Here is a 13,276-nt window from a genome sequence, read left to right on the forward strand (position 1 = left end):
CTCGCTATAAACGCAGAAAACAACACCAGCGCGGATATCAAACAAGGAATAACTATTGCTAATTGCTGTTTCTTTGGGCTAAGAAAGCAATTGAGTAGCAAAGCCCTATCGCTATATAAGACCCTCATCATCCCCGTTCTACTATACGGTGCAGAAGCATAGACTATGACAAACCCGAATAAAAGCACCTTAGGTCGTTTCAAAAGAAAAGATCTTCGCGCGATCTACGGTCCTGTATGCATAGAAGGGGATTGAAGGAGATGATGGAACGACGAGCTGTCAGCGACGCTGGCGTAGTCTTGGCCAGAAGGGTAAAAGTCCAACGACTAAAAAGGATGGGCCACGTGGAGCGCATGGAAAGCAAATTTGAATCCACAGCACAGCGCAATAGAGGTAGAGACCGCGGATCAATTCGAGCACAAAAGTGGAAAATGACCTCATCCAACTTGGAACGCGAAACTGAGGACATCTAGCTAAGGACCAGGCTTGATAGAAAAGTTTTTTGGGTGAGGCCCTAGTTCACACCAGACTGTAAGGCCACCTTAAGTTCGCAAGTAAGTAACCGAAATTGTCAATAAGCCAATTTTCGGTTGTCAATTTTGTGATCCGAATTTTTCCTACATTTTGGTAGTCAATAACGACAACTGTGGAAATCTATGTGACAATTGCTGTGGTTAATATGACAATTTTGTGCCAAAAATGGTTCCTCAACTGTTGGCATGATTTCGAACTTAAATTAAAAAAGAGGCTGGGATGTGACCCACACTGATAACTTTCCATTCCGTCTGTCGATTTTTCTTGCCTAAAAGTTTGTCTATATGTACTCGTATCAATTTTTACCAAATTTGAGTACTATTTTTTGTATATTTTATTTTTTATGAAAAAACGAACTGTTGGATTCTTATATAAAAATTACTGAATATCGAAAACAATATTTTCTGAGAAATAAAATAATTTTAAAGCCAATATTTTTAATTTTTGAAAAGCTATTTGAGTCGAAAATCAATTTTTACCAGCTTTTGTTAATTTTTTTTAGGTTTTTAATTTGTTGTAAAAAAACTGTCAATTCGATTTTTCTCAACATTTTTCAGAGTGTTGAAAACAATATTTGTTTTAAGATAAAATAAGTTTGAAGCCTAAATTTCAAGTTTTTGAAAAGATAATTGAATCGATATTCAATTTTTACCAACTTTGAGTAATGATTTTCTTAGATTATTATTTTTTATAAAAAAAACTATCAATTCGATTTTTCTCAAAATTTTATCAGATGTCAAAAACATTATTCTTCGTTGCACAAAATTGTTTTGGAGATGAAATAATATTTTAGTCGTAATTTTTTTTTTTGATTTTTTTTTGATTTATAAAAAAAAAACCGTTAAATGGGTTTTTCAAAAAAAGTACTTCTTTGATATAGCGTTACAATATATTTTATAAAACTTAATTCATGTCTCTAGCATTTTTGGTTCGTAAGATATTTAGGGTTAACCAAAATTTGTACCTTTTTTCAAACTGCTATGGTAAAAAAAAACACCCACGCAATTTTCTTGAGAGCCCTTTCTGCATCTTTCTGCCTTATTATCTGTATTACAAAATTTATTTGAAATCGATATCTCTTCTGGTTCTTGAGCTATGGACGACGAAAAAAACGTCGCGAACTTACGAACGTTCGGACGAACGCACATACGTACACTCGCACGCACATACATCTTTCCAAAAATCTATTATTTCGACTCTAGGGACCTTGAAACGTCGAGAAATGTCAAATCACAAATCGGACCCATTACAATAACTTCTTATGGGAAGTTAACAAATTCAAAAACATTGATGTTATTTCCTAAACAATGACATTCAATTTTTGGAAAAGATCAACAATTAACAGTACGGTGTAGTTTTTAAAAAATTGTCGTTTTTTTTACTGACATTTTTCAACCAATAAAAGAGATCGTAAGTCATGATATAATTTATAGATTCAAGAATACTAAGTTTCAATTTGAAGTCGATCGATCAATTGTTTCTTTGAATTATGATGTCAGCAATTTTGAACGAAAATGTAGTTCCGAGAAAAACACGTTTAGAGATTCTTGCTAAATATAATTATGTTAACTATGAGCATTGCTAAGCTGATTCATTTAATACACCTTCTTTTACCTCCGAAAGTACTTGCTGAATTGCTAAGGCTTGTGTCCCTGCTGTTTGTTCCACTTTTCAAGAGGCTGCTTGACGTATCTCCCCTTGCTTTATTTGACTGTCATCTCTTTTTTAATAAAGCGGATAACAACTCCCATTAACTCCATGATTTTTTAAATACTTACTAACTATCATTAAATATTAAAACTTCTAGGAAATTAGCGTGCTTAATGATTTGCATCCCTCTGTGAAAGTGCTTTGGTGCTCCTTTGAAAGCTGCTACTTGCTATTTTCACAGGTTATTTTTGAAAGTATAAACCATCGAAAAATTCATTCAAAATAAAACATTTTTTTTGGTAGTGTCAGATTGGCATAGTCGCTTGAAAAGTTAAGAAGAAAAGTGTTAGTCAACATTTCTTACAAATCTATCTGAACATTCCAGTTTTCGATTTTTGATTAACAAATCTCACGGAATTGCTGTTAACACCTGATACGAACCAACTAAGACTTAAATTCTGAGTTTGAACAATAGATTCAATAGCTTAGGCTATAAGGGCGAAGACAAAGAACCAGACATCCGCGGACCCATTTTTTTCATATACTTTCCATATTAATAATCGAAATGAAAAACAAAAGGTCAAAATATTGAAATATTTATGAATAAATTCGCTTAACATTTGAAAACTAACAATCTTATACCTGATTTAAAAAAATATTTCGTTTTAATAATTCTGTCTAAATACTGTAGATAGAATAAAAAAAAAGAAGTTTGAGTAAATGGAATACAAAAATTTTAATTACAGAATTTTTTCCTATCATTCCGTATTTTCTGTTCAAATAAGTTAAAAAATGATTTTATTTCTAGTTTTTGGAATAAAATAATATGTATGTGACTTTGAGTTCTTAAAATTCTGTTGGTTGCTTACTACTTAGAAGAAAAGTAAATATTTTATTTGTATTGCTTGCTTAAGGCTTCCAGTGAATAAGTCTGCAATAATTTGTGGTAAGTACAAAATATGTCCATGTTTTTTTTTTTTGATATCTCAAAAGTAAAACCTTTTCTTCTCTCTCCAAAATCTTCTATATCACTGCTAAAAAGGATTATCAAAGTTTGGGTTTTGCAAAACAATAATTTCAAATAAATATTTAATATTTTTCTGTTAAGGCAACAAATTGTTTTAATGTCTTAAAGTACCTTTAATTTTGGAAAATAAATTTTGTTGATTGATGCATGCTTTTAGTCACACTTTAACGCCTAAATAACTCCTTTTATTTGTACAGAAGCTCTTATTTAAAATTAAAATCCATCCAGAAGCGATCTCTTCTTTGAATTTAGCTCATCTTTGAACAAGAAAAACTTCTACTCATTCCTAAAAGTACAATTATAATTTCGAAAATATTCCCAACCATTATTTTAAAATTTTACAAACTTTGTTTTCAAAAAGCTTTTTGCCTGCGAAATAAATTTGTAATCAAAAAGTGATACAAAAAAAGAAGAAACTTGTGCGGTTAATAGCTACGGTACGTTGTTGAAGATTTTTCTTAAAACAAAAAACAGAAGAACTAACAAACCACAACCGCAATGAAGCTATGAAATGCACAAAGTTATATTCAAATAATCAACAAATATTTACTTAAGTTTTTTCTTGTGAATCTTTTTGTACTTTAATGAATATTATTCTGTGTTTTTGTGAGTTTTTAAGATAGAATATGGTGTAAAACACCAAAGAGATGGAGGTTCATCAGGGAAGTTATCAAAAATGTAACTGCGGTAAGGAAGGTATAAGTACTTACAGTCTTTTTGGAACTTTGATAAATCAACTTTAGCTATTGGTGCTAAAGTTAATTCTTTGTGCAGGGTGTTTCAAAATCCAATTCCAATCGAAATGTTAAAGATAATTTTTTTTAATAGTTTCAAACCTTTAGAATATATATATTAAGGGCCTGTTTTACAGTTTTTATTCTAAACAAAGTTCATTAGCAAAACTCAAAAGACGTTAAAGTATATGATATGAATTTTTATGATTAAACGTTTATTGCAGTAACGCAATTATTCCAGTATTATTTCATAAAATTTTAGGAATATACATAATTTAAACTTCGCGTTGTTATAACGCTTTTAAAATTTACAAGGATTAGCAGGAGTTTTACGGGTTTGAATAACAAAATGAGAAGAAAAAACATTAGGCCATCTTGGTGTATACGGATGAAAAAAGAATATATGTACTTGAGAATTCTTCCGAAATTAAAGTCAATCGAAAATTGATGGTCCTTGCTAGAAGTTTGAGGAGAATTATTTGACGGGTAAAAATCAACAAGCAGGTAAAGGTTGGAGCTAATAAAAAGCTTTTACTTGTGAAATTCTGTTTTTGATTTTGTCCAAAAGATATAAGCTAGTTAAAAAGGCACATATCCGAGTGTTAAACTCGAATTTTGAACAAATAAAGCCTTTGTAAATATCAGCGACATCAGAAGAGGAGAAAACTTTCTTGCACCTTCTGAGAAATCCAGCATTTCTTACCATGTTAAATATGTGATCTTTCCATAAGACGTATATGATCTGACGAAAGCAGCATTGGGAGTGCGTTAAGCTATAAGATATTCCGCATTGGACAATGCTTTCAAGATCTTTAGTTTATAAACATATCAAAAGATTACGTTCAAGTTCAACATTCGAAGTAGAAGAATGTAACAGAAATATCAGCGAAACAGTTCAAAAAATTTGAAGTTGCAGACAAAAGATATTTGTGAATTGCGGAAATGAGTCGGAGATAACAGGAGGTCTTTAGTTGAGGAAGATCTGTAGTTAATAAAACATATCGAAAGATTACGTTCAAGTTAAACATTCGAAGTAGAAGAATGTGACAGAAATATCAGCGAAACAGTTCAAAAAATTAGAAGTTGCAGACAAAAGATCTTTGTGAATAACGGAAATGAGTCGGAGATAACATGAGGTCTTGAGTTGAGGAACACCAACATTTATTTTGTGCTTTTTGATAAAATACTATATGATCTTAACATTCTAAAGTTAATTTCTTAACTAACTAAAGGATTCATTGTTACCAAAAGCATGCATTTTCAATAAGAGGGAGAAACTCTATTTAATGCCTTTGAAATAAATTAGGGCGTAGTGACTTACAACTCTCAACCATTCTTTTCTCAAATTTTAGCCATTCGGATTCAGCTTAAAATAATGTGTCCCGTCCATCCTAGACGGGACGGGATGGATGGAACCCATTATTTTAAGCTGAATCCGAATGGCTTATATTTGAGAAAGGACTCTTCATGACAGGAATAACTCTTGGATGATTTTTCAATTCCTTCCAAGAGGCAGTATCCATGAAAAAACTTTAGATAGAACATTCAGGGTTTGTACTCAACACCTCTAGCATGACAGTCCAACACACTAACCATTACGTCACGGGTACTAGCCTTTGAAATATCAAGTGCAATACATTTTCATTCCTAAAAATGATATGAAGATTTGGGCTACGAGATCAAAAGTGGATCTATTGGCCGTAAGCCATATTGACGGTCATTATGAAGCTTTCGTTCTTCATGATATGTCTTTAGCTATGATGAATAATCACCCTGTTAGATGCGGAAAAAAGTATGCCATTTCTAGGAACAGGCTGGATTAATTCTGTATTCCACTTACTTGTAACAGAGATAGCAGGGTTCATGGTCGTTTAGATCGAATTTTTTCACTATCTTTTAAATTGTCTCAATATCTACAGTTGATCAACTACAGTCTTAAGTTGAAAGTCAAGTTGAGGATTGTTTTGTATCACTTACAACTCAGTAGCTAGAATTTTAAAACTTGATTAACTTTCAGTTCTTAAAAGATTCCCCAGAAATTGTATGACAAATTTGAATAATTTTATTATAAATTTAAATCCTCTTCTGGGAAGTTCTAGCTTATGAAAGATCTTAAAGTTATTTTTATTATATTTGATTCAAAACCCTTATATTTATTTTTGAGATACGTTTTTTGGAAACAATGTTTTGTAGTTTTGAACACCCTGTTCCATTTTTTAAAATGTTCTTCACTTTACTTAAAGTTTATTCTTAGTCATTAGCCGTTTTTTAATAACTTTTTTGAATCTTTTTTTAAACTTCCAGAATGTTAAAACAAATTTCAATGAACTTTATTTTGTTTGAGAATACTATATTCACCTTTATACCACTTTTTTTAACGTACTTATTTTTCTGGCGAATGTTTTACCCAACTTGAAAACACCGTTGAACTTCCATCCAGGTGTACCTATCTATTGAAAGGTTTACATTGCCGACCAGTTTTCAAAGTGTGTTTTAGCTGATTGTTTTTTGTTTTTAAAAACGTTTTTTTTTATTCTGACTTTCCTTACCATGGTTTTCTTTGTAAAGGTAAAAATTTCTCTGAAGAAGTTATACCTAAATGAATTTCACAAAACTTTCTTATCCTTGTGAGTTCGACATTAAGTTATTTAATGCAATGCCAGCACTTTCTCCATATACTTACTTTGCATAATGGTGTCGTTTGTGTTGGGGATAGGTCGATCGCTTGGTCGGACATTGTAGTCAAGACGACGAAGAACCACACAATATGTACCCATAACACTCCGAATTAATATAACGTTCGAATCTATGGTCTTTTCGACAGAAAATCTATTATTTAGTGTAACTTCTTAAAACTCTAATAACATAAATCGTCAATTGCCTTGAAACTACTTACAATAGAAAACTTACTTATGCATAAGCATAAAGTAACAACGAACATATTGGAATAGAAGTTTTCCCACGCTACAGCAGCCCACATCATGACATAAGGAACTTTTGTTCGAAACCAATCATGGAAGCAGTAAGCACCTTAGTCTTCTATAGTTACACTCATAGGTTGAACTTTTGTTAAACTTATTACACCACAAGGTATAGTCTACACCTCTGACTATATGCATACATAATAACCCCTAACTTTATTGCTATATTTAACTGTACATAAAGAATATACTAGTTTTTGAAGTCTCTTATATTGAAGACAAAGTTAAGGGGATTATAAAATCCTAAGTTTTAGTCACCAAACAATTTTTGTATTGCAATAAACTTTAATGCGGTTTTCAGAAAAGTTCAATTGACAATACTTCGTTCACAAAAGCGTTATCGAAGGGATGACTTACTTGGAAGAGCTGTGATATAAAATCAATAACCGCACTCGATGCACAATTGAAATTGCCATAACTACCATAAATATCGTTGAGATGCAACAAGTTCGTAAAGAAGGTTATAACAATGAAGAAAGAAGGACATTTCTTTCTTCATAACAATTGTAAGACCTCCAATGAAAACTCAGTATTTCCAACAAAAAGAAATTTAAACGGGTATAAAGTTCATTTCTTTGGGTGGAGAAAAAAGTAAGGTGCATAATTCCTGGTAAGGCAGATAGGTACTTTGGCAAATAGCAAGACCAACGATGACTTTAAAATACCTTCATTTTTTAATCGAATCGATGGATTTGAGAAAAATTAATTTCAAAATTGTTTATCTTTAATTTATTTGAGTGGGAATATTTTCGAGACATAACGCCTTCTAGAACTTGCTTTTCGCGTGGAGCTAAATCACCTGACCGGGAGTTTTAAAATTTGAATCCCCTTTATGTGAATTGATAAGATTTTTCTGAAAATTTTATTAGCTATAAAAACGTTCATTTTGTATATTTAATTTGGTAATGAAACATATTTTGATAGTAGAAAAAACGAAAAAAAAGTGTCCGGCGATTTTTTCCGTCTGCATGTCTGTCTCTCTTTACCTTTAAGCTTAAACCATTCGATTTATAAAGTGAAGTTTCAACAGATTCGGTCTAAGTGTTTTTTTTTTGTATTTTCCTAAGACAGTTGGGTTGGGTTAAAGTGATTGTCCGTGATGGAGTATGATACACTTATTGGCCTATTGTGATTTCACATCAATGTGGAGGCTTTCTACTGAGCTCAATGAAACCAGTTTGAGACCTTACAAAATGTGAGAGACTGACTATGTTAATATACATAATTGAGATCGTTTAGATCGTTGCAGAAGACTTCTCCTATGTAATTTTTGCGTTTTTGAGCTAGAACAGGGCATGTTCAGAGGAGGCGAAGAACTGTTGTCTTCTTTCCTCATCCAAACAGCTTCTGCAGAAGTCGTTTGAAAAAACGACTAGCCGCGTTTAGTGCTTTCCCATTATACAGTGCTTAGTTATGTTATGAATTATCAAGCTTAGGTATATCCGATCTGATTAGAAATAGCAAGCACTTTACTTACTAACTTGGCGCTAAGTGCTGTGTGAACTAGAGCCTCACCCAACAAACTTCTCCATCTAGCTCGGTCCCTAGCTAGATGTCTCCAGTTTCGTGCTTCAAGTTGGGTGAGGTCACTTTCCACTTGTGCGCGCCACCTGATCCACGGTCTTCCTCTACTGCGCTGTCCTTTGGGTGTGGATTCGAAGACTTTCCGGGCCGGAGCATGGGTTTCCATGCACCCTACGTGACCCAGCCATCTTAGTCGTTGGATATTTATCCTTCTGGATAAGTCTTCGTACCTGTACAGCCCGCACAGCTCGTCGTTCCATCTTCTCCTCCACTCCCCTTCGATGCATACGGGACCGTAGATCACACAAAGAACTTTTCTCTCAAGCGACCCAAGGTGCTTTCATTCAGTTTTGTCATAGTCCATGCTTCTGCACCGTATACCAGGACGGCGATGATGGGGGTCTTATATAGTGACACTTTAGTTCCTCGAGAGAGGACTTTACACTCAATTGCTTTCTTAATCCAATGAAACAGCGGTAAGCAAGAGTTATTCTGCGTTTGATCTCAGCGCTGTTGTTTTTTTCTGCGTTCACAGTGGAGCCAAGGTAAACGAAGTCCTTGACTGCCTCAAAGTTACGTCTGTCGATGGTGAAGTTTTGACCAAGACGTCGGTGTTGTATGTCCTTTCTTGACGACAGCATGTACTTTGTTTTGCCCTCATTAACCGTTAAACCCACTTTTGATCCCTCTGCCTAAATACTCACAAAAGCCCCATTGACATCACTCTGAGTTCTTCCGACTAAGTCAATGTCATCAGCATATGCTAGTTATTAGTTAGACTTTTAAAAGATGCCTCTAGTGTCGACGTGAGGGCTCTGCACTATTCTTTCAAGTACGATGTTAAAAAAATCGCATGACATCGCATCACCTTGTCTAAAACCTTTATTAACAACGAAAAGTTCTGTTAAGTTCTTTCCAACCTTTATGGAGCAGCGTCAATTCTCCATGTTCATCCTGCACAAACGGACGAGTTTGGCAGGGATACCAGTTCGTTCTGTAGATTCTGAATTGAAATCCCTGGAAAGGTGATGGTTGTCGATTTGATTTTCTTGGGATTTTTCCAGGATCTGCCATAAAGTAAATATTTGATCAACTGTAGACTTTCCTGAACTAAAACCAGACTGATAAAGAAATATCAGGTTGTTGACGATGGGCTTTATAGACGTTCAGATATTACGGCAGAGAAGATTTTATAGGCGATGTTAAGTAGACTGATTCCTCTATAGTTGGTGCAGTTTAGAGGGTATCCTTGTTTGAGGGTCGGGCAAACAATACGGATTTTCTATTCATCGGGCATGCTTTCTTCCGACCATATCTTACAGAAAAGTTGGTGCATGCTCCTAACCAACTTATCTCCAGCTGCTTCAATGAGCTTGGCATTCAAGCCATCCGCTCCAGCGGCTTTATTAGTCTTCAGTTTAGATATGGCAATCTTTACTTCGTCTAAGTCGGGAGGACGGGATTGTTGGCTTTCGTTGTCTATATCGAAAGGGTCATTCTGCCTGACAGCGGAATTCAGTTCGTCGTCGCCATTACACAGTCTGCAGAAGTGGTCCTTCCATATCCTCAGCATTGACTGCGGTTCGACAATGATGGTTCCACTTTTACTTCATTCCTGCTTTTAAACCTTTCAACATCTTCGACCGCATGCTTCTCAAGGCCTCTCGTTTTCCTTCTGAGAAGTCGGCGTTCCTCTCGCCTCTTCTGCTCATAGAGCTCACGAGCAGCTTCTGTACTTTTATGCAGCACCGCGCCGTGGCAGCCAGAGGCGGCTTCTTTGATTGCATCTTGGCAATGATGCCACTGTGTGTTGGCTGCAGAGAACTTCGAGAGAGGTTAGTTGAGACTCGGTAGGCGTTCGACGTTGCACCTTCTACCAGCACCTCCCTGTTTTGCCTTGGGTCTGGAAATCCGAATTCTTACCTTGGCTACAAAGAGGTAGTGGTCCGAGTCGATGTTAGCTCCTCGGAAAGTTCGTAAATCCATAATGCTGGAAGCGTTGAGGTGTGGAAAACGCGTAGGTACTGGCTACCATGACGTTTCACCCCGCAGCAAAATATATGAGCCTGAATCCGTTGTCGAAAGTGTTGTCGTGCAGGCTGTTCTTCCCGATTATTCCACCAAAGATGTCTTCTCTTCCTAGCTTGGCATTAAAATTGCCCAGGACAATTTTAATACCGTTGCTAGGTCACTGATCATATGTTTTGTCTAAGAGCTCGAAGAACATAATCTTTGGTGTTGTCATCTTTTTCTTCTATAGGTTCGTGCGCACATATCAGGCTAATGTTACCGAATTAAGCCTTGATGCGTATGGTCATGAGGCGCTCATTGAAGCTTTTACGTGGCCAAGAAGTCACCCTGACGGCACAACCCCAAACCTGGAGGGCCAGATCCTAATTACAACTCCAAGAATGGGGAGCCGGATAAAACCGCTCTTTATAGGCCTGGGCTCCGAATAAGTTGAAGAAGCCCTATAAGGTGTTTACTAAGTAGTTCAACCTTACTGGCACTGTAGACGCCACTGTTGATTCCATCTGGGGAATTCATCCGCTGCCGTCTGGATAAGGAGAGGTGCCTTAGTGGAAACACCTCTCCCCACCTCTCTCGTTTGCAGCCCTCAACAACTTTCCACTGGGGTTGGAACCCAATCCCCAGTTGAGGTACAAGGCACCCGATGTTCACCACAGGGAGGTGAGAGTAGGAGTTGATAGACAGAGGTTGGTTTTGATAAAAACCTGTGGACGCTTGGGTTTTCTTGAATGCACATGTCTACCATTTGAACATCAGCAAGCACTTTAAACAATATAAATGTAGTAAAGGCTAGATGTTTTGCTTGGCCTGACAATTGATGATGTTATTAGCCTTGATGTTTGCCTTCTTTAAGCGTCTTGAATTATAAACAGTTTACAGTTAAGGACTGTTTTAGAGTTTTTAGAGACAGAGTGTAGAAATTTGATATCGGCCTGAGTATCTCAGAAAATACGTATAAGAGATATTGATACCATGTTTTTATTAAGCAGGACAATGCTTCTGTTATCGCACAAGTTTCGCAGAAAAAGCTACAATGATTGGGAAGTTGGAATGAGGGACCACTTCATGAACCCCTTCATTTGTTTTTGATCCATTTATTTGTATAAAAGCAGATTGTCTCGTCTTAAAAGAATGCTCTATCCTCTAAAAGGTATAGAAATCTTGAAGTTTCTGTCAAATCGTAGTTAAAAGATGATGTAGTATGTGTCCTTTGAATTAATTCTAAACACTTAAGAACTACGGAATGACCATTGCTGTTATAATACATTGTGATGAAGCTTTAAAGTGAATATTGCAGTTTGCAGCTATTTTTTTGCTAAGTATATGAAGAAGGTCGTATGAATCGATTCGCTTTTGAGTATTCAAGCTGAATGGTTTACTTTATTTTTTTGTCACCATACTACTACACCGTACAGTAAAATCGATCTGAATACCGAGAAGAGGTGATAGAATACCTTGCAGTTTTTCTCTGCTGACAAATCTTCTAGCAGAAAAGTCGCCCGGGTTTGAGTTAATTTTTGCTAGTCACCATTAAATGAATCAACTCTCCAAACGAACCTTCTACGTTTAAAGATGTCAGTGCAGATGTGGTTACAGATTTGTCCACATTTTTAAAACCACCTTCGATTTCAAGACGAGCAACCAATGTGTATTCTCTATGAAGGTTGGAGTATTTGATGGTACGTAAGGTATGTAACGCCCTTTTCAATAATTTGCCCTTACAGTGGGCATGTTGAAACATAGACAGAAGTTTTGTATCAATACGTGCTGTTAAGATATCAATAAATCTTTCCAAGGTATTGAGAATTAATGATGATAAATGATACAAATTTACAGCAGTAGTTATACACTTTTGGTTAAAAATTGAAAATTAGATTTTTTTCAAAAACTACTGTTTTTAACTTAGATTACTTCAATATAAGAAATATATGTTTGTATTTTCTTAGAAGTGTACTCCCAAAGAAAGTGTATGTAAAATCAAATTTAAAGAACTCACTTAAACGGTTTTCAAAAAAATAATAAATTAAGGAGTTTTTAAATTTTTGAAGACATAGTTTTAAAGCTTAAAATATATACAATATTTTTAGATAGAAAATTCATGCAACCCAGTCGTTTATTTTATTTTTAATTGATATGATAATACTGTTTTAATTTGAATATAACTTGTTTTTCGAATTGTATCAAATCTATAATATTACTAGCTGACCCGGCCACACGTTGCTGTGGAACGTTTTTTATTATATTGTTGTAAACTTTTATAGGGGAACGATAGGAGAACATCAGGCATGGGCAGCACCACTCTTTTTTACATATGTGCCATCTGCAAAAACAAAACATGGCGTCTTCATGACTGATTTTCAAATATCTTTTCCCTTATTACAAAAAGTAGGTTCGACAGTTTTCCTACACGTGAACTTATTACATATAGCTGCTAATGAGAAAAACATGGTTTTTTCAAATCTTAACCACAAATGGACATTGTTGAGCCTTGAGACTTATTTATAGACATGTCAAAACCTAAACAAATTTGAAACTGTAACCTTTTGAAGCTATGGTAGAATCTGACTGTATCGTTGGACTACGTGGCAACAGGAACACTTCTCCATTAAAATTTTCAGTTAAAATGGTTTTGATGATTAAACGTATGTCATTGCAAAATTAAGGTGAATTCAAATCACGCATGAGAATAATAGGTGAACCTATCTTTAGTACCCGTAGCATGATGGTTATGCCATCTAAAGGTTTTTTCACGGTTCCTGCCTCTTGCAAGGAATTGAAAAATTCTCCAAGAACAA

The sequence above is a fragment of the Eupeodes corollae genome, chromosome 1 (assembly GCF_945859685.1).
Source record: "Eupeodes corollae chromosome 1, idEupCoro1.1, whole genome shotgun sequence".
Lineage (NCBI taxonomy): Eukaryota > Metazoa > Arthropoda > Insecta > Diptera > Syrphidae > Eupeodes > Eupeodes corollae.